We start from the raw sequence: 16,733 nt of genomic DNA on the forward strand, positions 1-16,733 counted from the left end.
GGGAAATGCCCCTCCTGGCGTCCATAAACAACATGGGTCATCGTAGTTCCTGCAATGTCCAATGGTTCCCCCATGTAGGTGGCCAACCTGGCCTGTGAGTCGGTTAATGTAAGGGTCTGTATACCCTGCTAGATGCGGTCAAATGTCCTCTGGGCGATCACGGAGACCGCTGCGCCAGTATCCAACTCCATCTCAAGCGGGTGACCATTGATCCATACTGTCACCTTAATGGGGGCCACACGGGGAGTTGCCACACAATGCAGCTGCAGGCAGTCGTCCTCCGTCTCCACATCCTCGGGAGTAGTCGCGCAGGTTCATCCAAATGGAAGGTACGGCCCCTGGGCTGGCCCCAGTTTCGATCGGAACGATGGTGCCTCTGGTGCCCCCAAGACCGGCGTCCGCGACCGGGTCGGCGCCCACAAGTCTGACACGGACATGGCTCCTCATCCATTGGTTCTGGAGAAGGCTCCCTTCGGGGAGGAATGTCCGACGGCCACTGGCGTTGATCCGGACGTCGCCTCGCCCAAGGTACTGCAGGGGTGCGGGGGGCGCTTTCGGATGGAAGGGGTTGTGCCCCAAGGCATGCACCTCCATTCCCTGTAGCTCCTGCACTCCCCGTTCTGCGCTCTCTCGGGACAATACTATTTGAATGGCCTGTTGAAAAGTCAATGTTGGCTGAGCTAACAACTTTCTCTGGGTGGCCACATTGTTAATACCACAAACCAAACGGTCGCGTAACATTTCTGACAAGGTCTCACCATAGTCACAGTACTCCGCAATCCTGCGTAGCCTGGATAGAAACTCAGCAAGGGATTCTCCTGGGGTCCTTTCAGCGGTATTAAACCGGTAACGCTGGACTATCATGGATGGGGTTGGTTTAAAATGTTGCCCCACTAAGCTCACAAATTCATCAAATGTTTTGGTATCCAGCTTTATTTATGCAGGGAGTCTGCTAATGATTTCTCCGCCCTCCTCATTGGGGAAGCTCATACTCCCAAAGGATTGTGGGATTGCCATTAGTCCCCAGCCAATGGTAAGCAGGCAGGTTATAACAGGCATGTTGTTCTCGGCCAGACTTTGGGTAATGTACAAAGGGAAGGTGCACCACTTCGGTAACCCGGCGGAGGCCCAAGAGTTTGTGCGAGTGAACAACCTGGAGAAAGAACAAATGCAGCAATGGTGAGGGCAGCGGGGAAGGACTGAAAGCAGAGGACGAGATGGTACCACGACCCATTGTATGGACTCTTTGTTTGTGCGGGCCTGCGCTGCCTCGTTCTCGGAGACATGTTGGAAGACAGAGAGAAATGAGAGAAGATAAGGGAAACAGGTAATAATAATATAATAATAATCGCTTATTGTCACAAGTAGGCTTCAATGAAGTTACTGTGAAAAGCCCCTAGTCTGTTTCTTCGATACAGAAAGTGAAGGCCGCTCTCTCTTGCGTAGCTGAGGCGCCAGCAGCCGGCTCGCCTTCTCCCCATATCCGTACGCTGCCCCCTGCATCTTCCTCCACTGGGTCTCAGCTTTCCCCGTGGTCAACAAATCAAATTCTATTTGGAGGCTCCGTCGCTCCTTCAGCAGCTCCTCTTCAGGGGAATCCGCATACCTCCTATCCACCCTTAATATCTCCCCCATCAACCTCTCCCTCTCCATCCTCTCTCTCGTCTCCCTGTGAGCCCGAATTGAGATTAACTCTTCCCTAACCATCGCTTTCAGAGCCTCCCAAACCACACCAACCAGTACTTCCCCATTATCATTGGCCTCTATGTATCTCTGAATGCACCTCCTCACCTGCTAACAGTCCCACGTCCAAGCGCCACAGCGGGCGCTGGTCCCTTTCCTCCCCCAACTCCAACTCCACCCAGTGCGGGGCGTGGTCCGAAATCGCTATGGCCGAATATTCCGTTCCCTCCACTCTTGGAATCAGTGCCCTGCTCACCACAAAGAAGTCTATCCGTGAATAGGCCTTATGCACGTGGGAGAAAAAAGAGACTCTCTGGACGCCGGCCTACCAAACCTCCACGGATCCACTCCCCCCATCTGGTCCATAAACCCCCTGAGAACCTTGGCCCCAGCTGGCCTCTTGCCCGACCTCAACCTGGATCGGTCTAGTGCCGGGGCCAGTACCGTATTAAAGTCCCCCCCCCCCCATTATCAGGCTCCAGGCTCCCCGCTTCCAGATCTGGGATCCGACTCAGCATGCGCTTCTCGGACCCTGCATCTTCCCAATTTGGGGCATACACATTCACCAGCACCACCCGGGTCCCCTGCAGCCTACCACTCATCATCACATATCGACCCCCATTATCAGCCACAATGTTCAGCGCCTCGAACGACACCCGCTTGCTCACCAGGATTGCGACTCCCCTGTTCTTTGCATCCAGCCCCGAATGAAAGACCTGCCCCACCCATCCCTTCCTCAGCCTGATCTGATCCACCACTTTCAAATTTGTCTCCTGCAACATAGCAACACCTGCCTTCAGTCCCTTCAAGTGCATGAACACCCGGGCCCTCTTGACCGGCCCGTTCAGGCCCCTCACGTTCCATGTGATCAGCCGGATCGGGGGACTGCCCCCCCCCCCCCCCGGCCGACTAGCCATCTCCTTTCTTAGGCCAGCCACTAGCCCACGCCTCCCACACTCTCCAGCCCCCCAGGCGGAGGACCTCCGCCCCAACTCTCCCTCTTACCTCCAGCTCCCCTTCGGTCAATGCAGCAGCAACCACCCCCCCCCCCCCCCCCCCCGGCTAGAAAACTGTCTAGCCCCCTTGCTCCCTCCATTGCACTCCCGTAAGTCAGCTGACTCCTGCTGACCCCAGCTGCTCCCGCCTCTGCCACCGATCCCCCGTTTAGATTCCCTTACAAAGACCCCCCTCCCCCTTCAAGTCGATACGGACACCCCTCCGGCACCGCCCCCCCATCAGGCCACGCCCCCACTTCTTTAGCGCAGGAAAAAAGCCCGCGATTTTCTACCTGGGCCGGCCCCACCCCCTGTGGCGCAGCTCCTTTCTCCTGCAGCCTCTCCCCAATTCCCAACGACCCAGGGCCTCCTGCCCCCCCATCTCTCTTCGAACACAAGGAGCGGCCCCTCCAAAACAATACCCATGCCCATTAAAACACACACATCACATCCAATCCCCCCTTCCCACTCCCCAGCTTTTCCAGAACCCACAGCAAACCATTAGTTCGAGTCCAATTTTTTGTTCTGAATAAAGGTCCGCGCCTCCTCCGGCGTATCGAAATAATGGTGGCAGTCCTGAAAAGTGACCCACAATCGCGCTGGCTGCAACAGCCCGAACTTCACCCCCTTTCGGTGGAGAACCGCCTTGGCCCGGTTGAATCCTGCCCTCTTCTTGGCCAGCTCTGCACTCCAGTCTTGGTAGATGCGGATCTCCGTATTCTCCCACCTGCTGCTCTGGTCTTTCTTCGCCCATCTCAGGACGCACTCTCTGTCCGTGAAGCGGTGAAACCTCACCACTACGGCCCTCGGCGGCTCATTTGCCTTAGGCCTCCTTGTTAGGACTCTGTGAGCCCCATCCAGCTCCAGGGGCCTCGGGAAGGCTCCCGCGCCCATTAGGATATTCAGCATCGTGGCTACATATGCCCCGATGTCGGACCTCTCCACACCTTCAGGGAGACCCAGAATCCGGAGATTCTTCCTCCTCGACCTATTCTCCAGGTACTCAAACTTTTCCTGCCATTTTTTATGCAGCGCCTCGTGCGCCTCCACTTTCACCTCCAGGCCCAGGATCTCGTCCTCGTTTTCAGAGGCTTTCTGCTGCACCTCTCTAATCGCCCTCCCTTGAGCCTTCTGGATCTCCACCAGCCTCTCAATCGATGCTTTCATTGGGGCCAGCATCTCTGCTTTCAGCTCCACAAAGCAGCTTTTCAGGAACTCCTGCTGATCCCGTGACCATTGTGCCCATGCTGCCTGGTCTCTGCCCGCCACCATCTTACTTTTTCTCGCCCATTCTCCTCTCTTCTCCAAGATCACTTTTTTTGACCGCTCCACTCCATGCAATGCTGGGGGAACCTTACTGCTGCCTTCCCACACCGGGAATCGTCGTCCAAATGCCGCTGGGGTCCTCAAGAGGGCCCAAAGGTCCGTTCACGGCAGGAGCTGCCGAACGTGCGACCTACCCAGGCATAGCCGCAACCGGAAGTCTCCGGCCGGGGATTCTACGTAGGGCGCAGACTGGCAACACTGGGCGAACTGACGAGGAAGTGGAAACTAGCAAAAGGACAGGAATTGAGACACCTCCAAATAAAGCACTTCCTCCGCAAAGAGACAGTAGGGTACCCCAGGGCCCCAGAAAGCACACTACTAGAGGACCTGATAGGCACCAGCAGCGAGGCGGGGGGGGAGGGGGGGGGCTATGTGGGAAAATATACGGACAGCTACTGGACAGAGCCTGAACACCACTGGACGGGACCAGACAAAAATGGGAGGATGAACTGGGGACAGAGGTAGGATGGAGACTCTGGAGCGAAGCACTGAGCAGGGTGAACTCCACCTCCTCCTGCGCAAGGCTGAGCCTAATGCAGCTCAAAGTGATGCACAGAGTGCACCTGACCAGAACCCGAATGAGCAGATTCTTCCCGGAGGTGGAGGACAAATGTGAGCGGTGCCAGAGGGGCCCGGCCAACTACACCCACATGTTTTGGGTTTGCCCCAAGCTTGCTGGGTTCTGGACAGCTTTTTCTGAGCCAATGTCCAAAGTTGTGGGGGTGAGGGTGAAACCATGCCCGATCGTGGCTGATGTGTTAAGTAAGTTGGTTCAACGTTGACTGCAACTGGATGCAGTGAAACTAGAAACAAGCTTCTGACACAGGAGATGGTCCAACCCTGTTTTATTGAACTTCCTGATTGCTTCATAGTCTGTTGTGAGTTTACACTCTATCAATCTAACTGATAACCTCCTACTGGCTTGACCAGACTAACTCTCTACCTCATGGTGATAGTGTTCACTGGTTTGTGCACTCTTACTATCTCAGTAGCTGTGTCCTGTAGAGAGAGGGAGAGTCTTAATGCCCTGTGTGCTTTATAGTGGTGGTGTCCTGTCTGGTGATTGGTTGTTATGTGGTGTGTGTGTTCATTGGTTATATTGTGTGTCAATCACTGCCTGTCTGCATCTCATTATATACATGAGTGGATATTATGACATCTCCCCTTTTTGAAGTAAAGTGGCGATATATATACATGCATGATTATATACAAGTGGTGAGTGAATGAACATATGTACATGGGAAGGTGTCTATCATGCAGATACAGAGCAAACTGAACAAAATTTACAAGATTTAAGTCTATAGATTCAGTCTTTGTGGCGGGCGACAAATTCTTGTCGATCACCTCAGAGGTGGAGGGGGGGATGCCAGCACTTGGACAGGCAGGATTGCTGCCATGTCGGTGGCCTCATGGAGAGGCGGGATCGCTGCCAGATCGGTGGCCTCGTGTTGCGAGATGTCCGGAGGAGGCATGATGACATGCGGAGAAGTGCAGCCAGGCGGTGGGCAGAGAACCTTTCGGAGCGCCCTCCTGTTGAACCGTAGAATGGAGCCATCAGCCATTTGGACAACGAAGGACCTGGGGGCAGCCTGCCTGATGACAATAGCTGGGGCTGACCAACCTCCCTCAGGCAACTAGACGCGAACAACATCGTCTGGTGCCAGCGCAGGTAGATCCTTGGCATGAGCATCACACGTGACCTTCTGCTGGTCCCTGGATCGCTGCACTCTCTGCAGCACTGTGAGGAGGTCAAGGTCTGGAACATGGATGGTTGGAACAGTCGTCCTCAGGTTGCGGTTCATGAGCAGCTGCGCCGGAGACAAACCAGTCGACAGAGGGGTTGCCCTGTATGCCAACAGCGCCAGGTTGAAGTCCGAGGCTGAGTCTGCAGCCTTGCACAGCAACCGCTTGACAATATGGACCCCTTTTTCGGCCTTCCCGTTTGATTGTGGGACTGGATGTGATGTGACTGAAGTGGTAGGATCGTGCAATGTCGGACCACTCTTGGCTGTAGAAACATGGCCCGTTGTCACTCATTATTGTGAGTGGTATGCCGTGCCTGGCAAACGTCTCTTTGCAGGCTTTAATCACTGACTTGGACGTGATGTCCGACAGTTTCACCACTTCCGAATAGCTGGAGAAGTAGTCGACCAAGAGCACGTAATCACGCCCATTTGCGTGAAAGAGGTCTATCCCCACCTTGGACCACGGAGAAGTCACGATCTCGCGCTGTTGCAGTGTTTCCTTGGGCTGAGCTGGTTGAAACTTCTGGCATGTTGTGCAGTTGATGACCGTGTTGGCAATGTGCTGGCTGATGCCAGGCCAGTAAACTGCCTGCCAAGCTCTGCGTCAACATTTTACGATCCCGAGGTGACCCTCATGGATCTGTCTGAGCACCATGGTTTGCATGCTTTGGGGAATGCCGATTCTATCTAGTTTAAGAAGGATCCCCTCGACAACCGTTAACTCGTCCTTAACGTTGAAGAACTGGGGGCACTGCCCCTTTTGCCAGCCATGGGCAAGGTGTTGCATCACGCACTGCAGTAGAGGATCTTTGGCCGTTTCTTTGCGTATCTGGACAACTCGTCCATCAGTGGCTGGGAGGTTGCTGGCACACAACTGCACCTGTGCCTCGATGTGGCGAATGAAGTTGCCCGGTTCACACGGCATAGTGATGGATCGGGATAGGGCATCCGCGACGATCAGCCCGGTGTATAGACGAGTTCGAAGTCATATCGGCAGCGACGGAGAAGAATTTTCCGCAGCCGAGGTGTCATGTCATTTAAATCCTTCTGGATTATATGGACTAAAGGCCTGTGGTCTGTTTCCACCATGAACTTCGGCAGACCGTATAGTCATGAAACTTGACTATTCCTGTCAGGAGACCCAGACACTCCTTTTTGATCTGGGCATATCGTTGTTTGGTCGGAGCATGGGTGTTGTTGTAGAGGGTCTCCGCGTCAGTCTGTATCCTCCAGATCGGTGTCATCAGCCAGGGCCGCAGCGGATAACCCCAATCGCCCAGAAGCCAACCCCTCACCCGAGGTACACCGGTCAAGAACTGTCAAGTGTGCCAGGATGTGCCAGACGTCGCGCACACTGCCCGGGTATTGGACCCGGACGTGCATGATGTGCAGCTGATGGTCACACACCAGCTGCGTATTCATGGAGTGGAACGCCTTTTGGTTTGTGAAGCCTGGCCCGTCATGGATCGGTGCTCGTAGGATGACATGCATCCTGTCACATGCATCCTGACAATCATCCCCTGGATCTGGGGATTCTCGGCGATGACTTCAAACCCTGTTTACCAGGTATCCTGGTGGGCTTGGTCCACATTGAATTTGATGTATTGCACCCAAGCATATAAAGCACCCATGCCGACGCGGAGGCACCTGTGCACCGAGGTCGGTGAGATTCCAGACAGATCCCCATGTCAGGGTGACGGTCACCTTGATGGCCACCGGGAACGGGTGTCCTCCCCCATACCCCACCGGTGTCAGGTGCACCATGATCTGGCAGATATGTCGGACTGTCCCCTTGCTCAGCCGGAATCTTCGACAGCATGCCCTGTCCGGCATGTCCTCGAATGACATGCGCTGCCAGTACACGCGAGGCCACATGCGGCACTTGTTTCCCACCACCCCCTTGGCCTGTTGGGCAGCCGGCTCTTTATTCTTACCAGCTGCCTTCTGTTCCTCTAGTGCAGGCTCCCTTGCTGCAGGGTCCTCCCCAAGCAGCTTGTACAGCCTTGGTGCATCCCCCAGAGCTGCAGCGACGAGGATGTAGGCCATCATTCCTGGTTTGAATTCCGAAGTCCATTGGCTGCAGGGGGTGGCAGTCAGACATGTTAGCATGGTGCATATCCCTCTGCCCAACCAAGTCTAATAGGCTCCACGGTGACCCCGTTCTGCACTGCAGATCCTGCCCCCGCATGACCCCTCCCGCACTCGTCATCCCCATTCCCACACCCACCCCTGGCCGTTCCCCTTGGCACTCTGCCCATCGCACCCCTGGCCCCGTCGGTGCCTGGTACTGTGGGGTCTGGGGCCCTGGTGCCCATCCTTGCTGCCAGTGGTACCATTGGCTGCCGCTACCCATTGCTGCCAGTGGTACACTCCACGCCCCCGTCCAGCACCCTCCTGCAGGGGCTACTGCGGATATTGCCCCTGGGTGGGCTGCGTGCTGCCCCGTTGGAGGGTGGTGGCTGGTAGGGAATAGGGAGAGTTGGTGGGGTAGAGGTTGAGGGATGGAATGGTAGGGTGGGGGCTGAAGCGGTGGGGTGGAGGGTGGGAGTGGTGGGGTGGAGGGTGGTGGTGGAATGGGGGGGCGGTGGGGTGGAGAGTGGGGACAGAGTGCGTGGGTAGAGGGTGGGGCCTGGGGTGTGGGTTTGGTGAGGTGGATGGCTCAATCCCCTTGTCACCCCCCGTTGACACCCCTCCCCCTGTGCCTGGTGGTGGATTACCCCCTCCCGCCCCAGCTAGCCGTCTGCAGTCCATGGTCGTGCCTCTCCTGCCGTCTCTCTCTCCCTCTTCACCTTGGTGCCCGATTTTTAAAACCTCAACTTAAACCCGCAGTCGGTAAGTCCCCCCGACGGAGGCAGAGCATTGCCGGGGCCACGGAGAATACTGGGTCAGTCCCTCTAATGACATGCAGACGGCGTTTACTGAATGTGCAGAGCAGAATGTATTGACATCGCGGTCGAGGCACTGGAGCATGGTATTCTGCCGTGACCCCGGCGCCCTCAACGGTTTTGGCGTCACAACCAATTCTCTGCCCAATCGCATTCTGCCCATTATGTTTGTGCGTGCACATTAATATGTTCACAGCAGAGAAACATCAGCCATCATCAAGTTTCTTATAGTTTAAAATAAGCAGGGTGGCTTGTTGGCGCAGTGGTTAGCACTGCTGTCTCATGGCGCCGAGGCCGTGGGTTCGACCCCGGCCCGGGTCACTGTGAGTTTGCACATTTTCCCCATGTCTATGTGGCTCTCACCCCCACAACCTAAAAAGATGTGCAGCGTAGGTGAATTGGCAACGCTAAATTTCCCGTTAATTGGAAAAAAAAGAGAATTGTGTAGTCAAAATTTATTTTTTTAAATTGTTTAAACTTAAGCAACGTTTTAAAAATAAATTTAGAGTATCCAATTAATTTTTCCAATTAAGGGGCAATTTAGGCCAATCCACTGCCCTGCACATCTTTGGGTTGTGTGGGCGAAACCCACGCAAACATGGGGAGAATGTGCAAACTCCACACGGACAGTGACTCAGAGCCGGGATCAAACCTGGGACCTCGGCGCCGTGAGGCTGCAGTGCTACCCACTGAGCCACTGTGCTGCCCTTAAACTTAAGCAACTTAACATACTGACGGGACTTCCGGTCACGGGGATGTGCTGAGAAGTCGCACATCAAGTGGCTCCCCTCCCACGAACCCGAAAATAAGCTCTTTCACCCGAAATAGCCCGCTAATACGATGGATAAAATATTCCCACACATCAACCATCAGCAACTAGAAAGGAAATGCCGAACAACAGCCACTCCCGAGACCGCGTGGAGTGGAAAAATCCAGAAGGAACAAATGTCTGAGCCGGCAGATGCACGAGACGACGAAGCTCGGGCCTCGCCACCGGCGCCGGAATGTGGTGACTAGGGGCTTTTCACAGTAACTTCATTGAAGTCTACTTGTGACAATAAGCGATTATTATTAACTGAGAGAACACAGAGAAGAGACGAAAACCGACATTCAAGCTGCGGTCAGGTGTGTGGTCGCGGAAGCTCTGGTGACCATGCAGGTGGCCCTGGACAAGATATGGAGAGGTGACTGGAAGCTCAGGAAAACACCATCAAAGAGCTGGAGAAGACCGCAACAGACCAGGGCTACAGTTAAGGACTTCAACACAGACAACAGATTGACAACACTTGAGGAACTAACCGAGAAGTTCCAGCTGACAGGGGGGAGCGAACTAAGATACATGCAGGTCACAAACTTCTTACCTAGGGAAAATAGGACATACTCATTACCACCACAACAATTAGAGGACCTACTGGACGCGGACATCCTCGGGAACTGGAACTGTGGCGACATGCATGGGCGACTACTAGGGAGAGCTAATACACAACTGGACAAGGCAATAAAAAAGTGGGAGGAGGTCTTGGGATTTGAAATAGGGTGGAGATTCTGGAGCGAAGCACTGCACAGCATCAACTCCATCTCCACTTGCGCACCGATTCAGCTAAATGTGCTGCACAGAGCCAACTTAACCAGAACCCGAATGAGCAGATTCTTCCTGGAGGTGGAGGACGAATGCCAACGATGCCAAGGAGGCCCAGCCAACTACGGCCACATGTTCTGGTCTTGCCCCAGACTTGTCGGGTTTTGGACAGCCTTCTTTGAGGCAATGCCCAAAGTGGTGGGGATGAAGGTGGAGCTTTGCCCAAGAGTGGCAGTCTTTGGGATCTCTGAACAACCAGAGCTCTTTATGGGGAGCTGGGCTGACGCCCTTGTCTTTGCCTCCCTGATCGCCCGCGGATTTGGGATCAGAAGAGGGTTTCCACAAAACAGCTGTTCCAAGACCTGTTTGTAGCCAACAGCCAATAAGCCAGAGGAAGGAAGAGGGGAGTCACGGTATAACAATGGAAGTGGGGGGGTGGGAATAAAGAGGCATGGAACCTAACAAATAACAAAATATACAGCAGCATGCCAACCCATCAGGAACAGGATATAAGAGCTGGTGAGGGAAGAAGGCACGCCAGGAGGGGAAGGGGGTCAGGAAGAAAAGGGGAAGAGTGAAGCAGGGGAACCAGCTAGAACTAAACGCCTACTGGAGAAAGTAAAACGAGAAAGTGCAACCATTTCAAATAACAAAAGATAACCAATGTAAATAACGGAAGACGACCGATATATATGTATATTTTTTTCTTTTGTTTTCAATGGATGTTCATGTTTATCTTTGATCTGTATAATATGGAAAATCCTTAATAAAAACATTTATTAAAAAACATACTGACAACCAAACATCCCAGAGAAAAGTTGCAATTTCAACCAAAGACATCACTACATTATATTTTCAATTGAGTCTAGCTGCCACTTGAATGTTTTATCGAGCCCATGACATTGCTATAAACAACCTCACTAAAATATTGATGATTTTGAAAAGAATCACTACATTAACCAATGAAATAGACCATGTGTGTTAGAAATGCCTCCAAAAATTGCACTCACCAGTTTTTCTCCACATTCTGAAGCCTCGGCCTTGACGTCTGCTAATTTTCCTAAGGGCCAGATGCATGCGCGTATCTTGGGATAGATTTTGACTTTGTACAAGAATGCAAAATGGGTGATAGCAAATCAGCCATATCTCCGGTGGCTGGCCGAGTGCAGGCAGTCAAAATGAATATTTTGCCACGGTTTCTGTTTCTGTTCCAGTATCTACTGGAATTTGTGCGAAGGCATTTTTTTGAGGGGTAAATAAGCTGGTCTCGTTGTTTGTGTGGGCAGGTAAGGTGGCGAGGATAAGGAAGATGGTGCTCCAAAGGGGATGGCAGTCGGTGGGCGTGGGCTGTTCTGAATCTATTGCACGGTTACTGGGCAGCAAATGGGGAGAACGTGCTGGGCTGGAGGAAGGAGTCTGAAGCTTTGTGGATGTGGATGGAGGCAGGGTCCTATAAGGGGTAGGGGTTACGTATGCCGGCAGTGGTGCCGTTGCCACTAGCCCCAGGGAGGTATTCTGGGAATCCGGCAGTGGTAGCCATGCTGAGGTGACCTGGAGGCAATTTCGACAGCACTTCAAGTTGAGGTCGGGGTCAAAAGTGATGCCGATAAGAGGGAATTATGGGTTTGAGCCGGGGAGGATGGATGCAAGATTCCAGGGATGGGAGGGCAAAGGTGTGAAAGAGATGAAGGAACTGTTTCTGGAAGGGAGATTCACAAGTCTGGAAGAGTTGGGGGTGAAGTATGGACTGCAGCGTGAGGAGGGCTTTAGGTAAATGCAGGTGTTGAATTTTGCAAGAAAGACTTTCCTGAGTTTCTTGGTGGTGCTGCCTTTCTCGTTGCTGGAGGAGGTGGTGTGTGTTGGGGCAGCTGGAGAGTGGGGTTGTCTCAACGATTTATGGTAGGATTATGGAGGAGGGCAAGGAGTCTATGGGGCTTCGGAATGATGACATGGCGGAGGTGCAAGGGATTCATTGAAACTCCGGATGGATCCTAGTTGCTATTCGATGATTCTATCCAAGGTTCCACAACAACAGATGTTAAACATTAGCCGTTTTCCAATCTGCTGGAACCTTTTCAGAATCGAGGGAATTTTGGAATGTTATAATCAATGCCTGCACTATCACTGCTGCCACTTCCTCTAAGGCCCAGGCCCTGGGGATCTGTCTGCCTTTAATCCCAATAGCTATCTCAGTACATTATCCCTAGTGATGCCAATTGTTTTAAATGAAATCTGAGGGAAAATATTGATTTAGTATCTCTGCCATTTATGTGTTCCCATCATTATTATTATTATTTTCCTATTATTAACTCCCAGTCTCATCCTCTAAAGGACCAACGTAGATTGACTTTAGATACTCTCTTCCTTTTTATAAACGCATTTGCTGTCCATTTTTATATTTAAGTTTCCCATTCCTGCAACCTGCTATTGACCTTTACAATACGGTATGCCTTATTTTTTGAACTTACGTTATCTTCAACCTTCTTGCTTAGCCACTGATGCATTTTCCCCCTCTTACAATCATTCTTCCTCTTTGGAAAGTATTTTAGTTTGGAGAAATTGAATATCTCCTAAAATGTTTGTCATCAACTATTTTACCTTTTATTCTTTTTGCCGAGTCCAAAAAGTCTAAATCTGTAATCATGCCTATGTATTTACCTGGAATAAATACCAGAACATTCAAGTTTATTCCCTCAAACTGAATTTGAACTGTCAGCATGTAATGATCACTCTTCCCTAGAGTATCCTTTACTACAAGGTCATTAATTAATCTCATCTCACTACACAATACTAAATCCAAAATAGCCTGTTCCTTGGTTGTTTCGACAACATATTGTTCCAAGTTACAATCTCGAATACACTCTATGAACTCCCCCTCGAGGAAAACCTTGCCAATTTGATTAATCCAGTCTATATGCCCATTAAAATGGTTGTGTTCATCTCTTCCAGTGACTAGGATGTAATCCAGATAGCATTGGAGTCCGCCCAGTCCACTCAGGATCTGATCCGTTGCGCTTTGAAATAATACAAGAGCTGATGTGATACCAAACGGCAATCTTTGGTACAGGAACAAGTCTTTATGTATCACAATTGACAGAAGTTCCTGTGACTTCTTGTCTGTATTCATCTGTTAGTAAACTTGGCTCAAATCAATTTTGCTAATGTTGGCCTCCTGCCAATCCTGAAAACAAGTCATCATTGTGGGGTAATGGGTACTGTTCAGCACATAATACTGGATTTATGGTGACCTTGAAATCCCAGCAAATCCTTACAGATCCATCTTTCTTGATGACTGGAACTACTGGGTGGCCCATTCACTGATGCTGACAGGTTTCAAGACTCTGGACTTCACATTTTGCTTTAAGTCAGCCTCCACCTTTGGCCTAATCGCATATGGCATAGGCTTTGCCTTCAAGCATTTTGCTTGGGTTCCTTCTTCTGTTTTCAGTTTAACTGTAATATCTTTCATGCTCGCTGATTCCCCATCGAGTACACAATGTGCTTCTTTAAAATTTTCATGAGGCTGGATTCTCCATTGGTCACCATGTTGATTTTGGCCCAGTTCAGTTGAATCTTCTCCAGCCATGTTCAACCCATTAACTCTGGATAGTTTCCCTTTACTACATGTAAGGTCAAATCTGCTGTTTGTCCATTAGGGTGCACAGCTACTTCAATGTGGCCCTTCAGAGGAATAATTTCTTCTCTGTATATCTTCAGCACTATTCTTGATGGCCTTAAGGGAATATGTATAAGTTTCTCCTTGTAGACAGTCTCTTGCACCAATATGTCTGCTGCTCCAGTGTCAACTTCCATCCTTACTGGCTATCCATCCAGCAGTGGAGTGACCCAGTCTCAGTGTGTAGTCCCAACAATGGCTAGCATATTTGGCGAGCATGGACGAATTTCCAACAGGGAGGTTTGCTTCTGCTTTTAAAAATCGTGAAACTGACTCCATGGCTGATGAGGGATAGAACATAGAACATAGAAAATACAGCACAGAACAGGCCCTTCGGCCCACGATGTTGTGCCGAACCTTTGTCCTAGATTAATCATAGATTATCATTGAATCTACAGTGCAGAAGGAGGCCATTCGGCCCCCTGAGTCTGCACCAGCTCTTGGAAAGAGCACCCTACCCAAACTCAACACCTCCACCCAACACCAAGGGCAATTTGGACATTAAGGGCAATTTATCATTGGCCAATTCACCTAACCCGCACATCTTTGGACTGTGGGAGGAAACCGGAGCACCCGGAGGAAACCCACGCAGACACCGGGAGGACGTGCAGACTCCGCACAGACAATGACCCAAGCCGGAATCGAACCTGGGACCATGGATCTGTGAAGCAATTGTGCTATCCACAATGCTACCGTGCTGCCCTTAAGAACAAATAAATCTACACTATATCATTTTCCCGTAATCCATGTACCTATCCAACAGCTGCTTGAAGGTCACTAATGTTTCCGACTCAACTACTTCCACAGGCAGTGCATTCCATGCCCCCACTACTCTCTGGGTAAAGAACCTACCTCTGATATCCCTCCTATATCTTCCACCTTTCACCTTAAATTTATGTCCCCTTGTAATGGTGTGTTCCACCTGGGAAAAAAGTCTCTGACTGTCTACTCTATCTATTCCCCTGATCATCTTATAAACCTCTATCACGTCGCCCCTCATCCTTCTCCGCTCTAATGAGAAAAGGCCTAGCACCCTCAACCTTTCCTCGTAAGACCTACTCTCCATTCCAGGCAACATCCTGGTAAATCTTCTTTGCACCTTTTCCAGAGCTTCCACATCCTTCCTAAAATGAGGCGACCAGAACTGTACACAGTACTCCAAACGTGGCCTTACCAAAGTTTTGTACAGCTGCATCATCACCTCACGGCTCTTAAATTCAATCCCTCTGTTAATGAACGTGAGCACACCATAGGCCTTCTTCACAGCTCTATCCACTTGAGTGGCAACTTTCAAAGATGTATGAACATAGACCCCAAGGTCTCTCTGCTCCTCCACAATGCCAAGAACTCTACCGTTAACCCTGTATTCCGCATTCATATTTGTCCTTCCAAAATGGACAACCTCACACTTTTCAGGGTTAAACTCCATCTGCCACTTCTCAGCCCAGCTCTGCATCCTATCTATGTCTCTTTGCAGCCGACAACAGCCCTCCTTACTATCCACAACTCCACCAATCTTCGTATCATCTGCAAATTTACTGACCCACCCTTCAACTCCCTCATCCAAGTCATTAATGAAAATCACAAACAGCAGAGGACCCAGAACTGATCCCTGCGGTACACCACTGGTAACTGGGATCCAGGCTGAATATTTGCCATCCACCACCACTCTCTGACTTCTATCGGTTAGCCAGTTCGTTATCCAACTGGCCAAATTTCCCACTATCCCATGCCTCCTTACTTTGTGCAGAAGCCTACCATGGGGAACTTTATCAAATGCCTTACTAAAATCCATGTACACTACATCCACTGCTTTACCTTCATCCACATGCTTGGTCACCTCCTCAAAGAATTCAATAAGATTTGTAAGGCAAGACCTACCCCTCACAAATCCGTGCTGACTATCCCTAATCAAGCAGTGTCTTTCCAGATGCTCAGAAATCCTATCCTTCAGTACCCTTTCCATTACTTTGCCTACCACCGAAGTAAGACTAACTGGCCTGTAATTCCCAGGGTTATCCCTAGTTCCTTTTTTGAACAGGGGCACGACATTCGCCACTCTCCAATCCCCTGGTACCACCCCTGTTGACAGTGAGGACGAAAAGATAATTGCCAACGGCTCTGCAATTTCATCTCTTGCTTCCCATAGAATCCTTGGATATATCCCGTCAGGCCCGGGGGACTTGTCTATCCTCAAGTTTTTCAAAATGCCCAACACATCTTCCTTCCTAACAAGTATTTCCTCGAGCTTACCAATCTGTTTCACACTGTCCTCTCCAACAATATTGCCCCTCTCATTTGTAAATACAGAAGAAAAGTACTCATTCAAGACCTCGCCTATCTCTTCAGACTCAATACACAATCTCCCGCTACTGTCCTTGATCGGACCTACCCTCGCTCTAGTCATTCTCATATTTCTCACATATGTGTAAAAGGCCTTGGGGTTTTCCTTGATCCTACCCGCCAAAGATTGTTCATGCCCTCTCTTAGCTCTCCTAATCCCTTTCTTCAGTTCCCTCCTGGCTATCTTGTATCCCTCCAATGCCCTGTCTGAACCTTGTTTCCTCAGCCTTACATAAGTCACCTTTTTCCTCTTAACAAGACATTCAACCTCTCTTGTCAACCATGGTTCCCTCACTCGACCATCTCTTCCCTGCCTGACAGGGACATACATATCAAGGACACGTAGCACCTGTTCCTTGAACAAGTTCCACATTTCACTTGTGTCCTTCCCTGCCAGCCTATGTTCCCAATTTATGCACTTCAATTCTTGTCTGACAACATCGTATTTACCCTTCCCCCAATTGTAAACCTTGCCCTGTTGCACGTACCTATCCCTCTCCA

This window comes from Scyliorhinus torazame, chromosome 15 (assembly GCF_047496885.1).
Source record: "Scyliorhinus torazame isolate Kashiwa2021f chromosome 15, sScyTor2.1, whole genome shotgun sequence".
NCBI classification, from domain to species: Eukaryota; Metazoa; Chordata; class Chondrichthyes; order Carcharhiniformes; family Scyliorhinidae; genus Scyliorhinus; species Scyliorhinus torazame.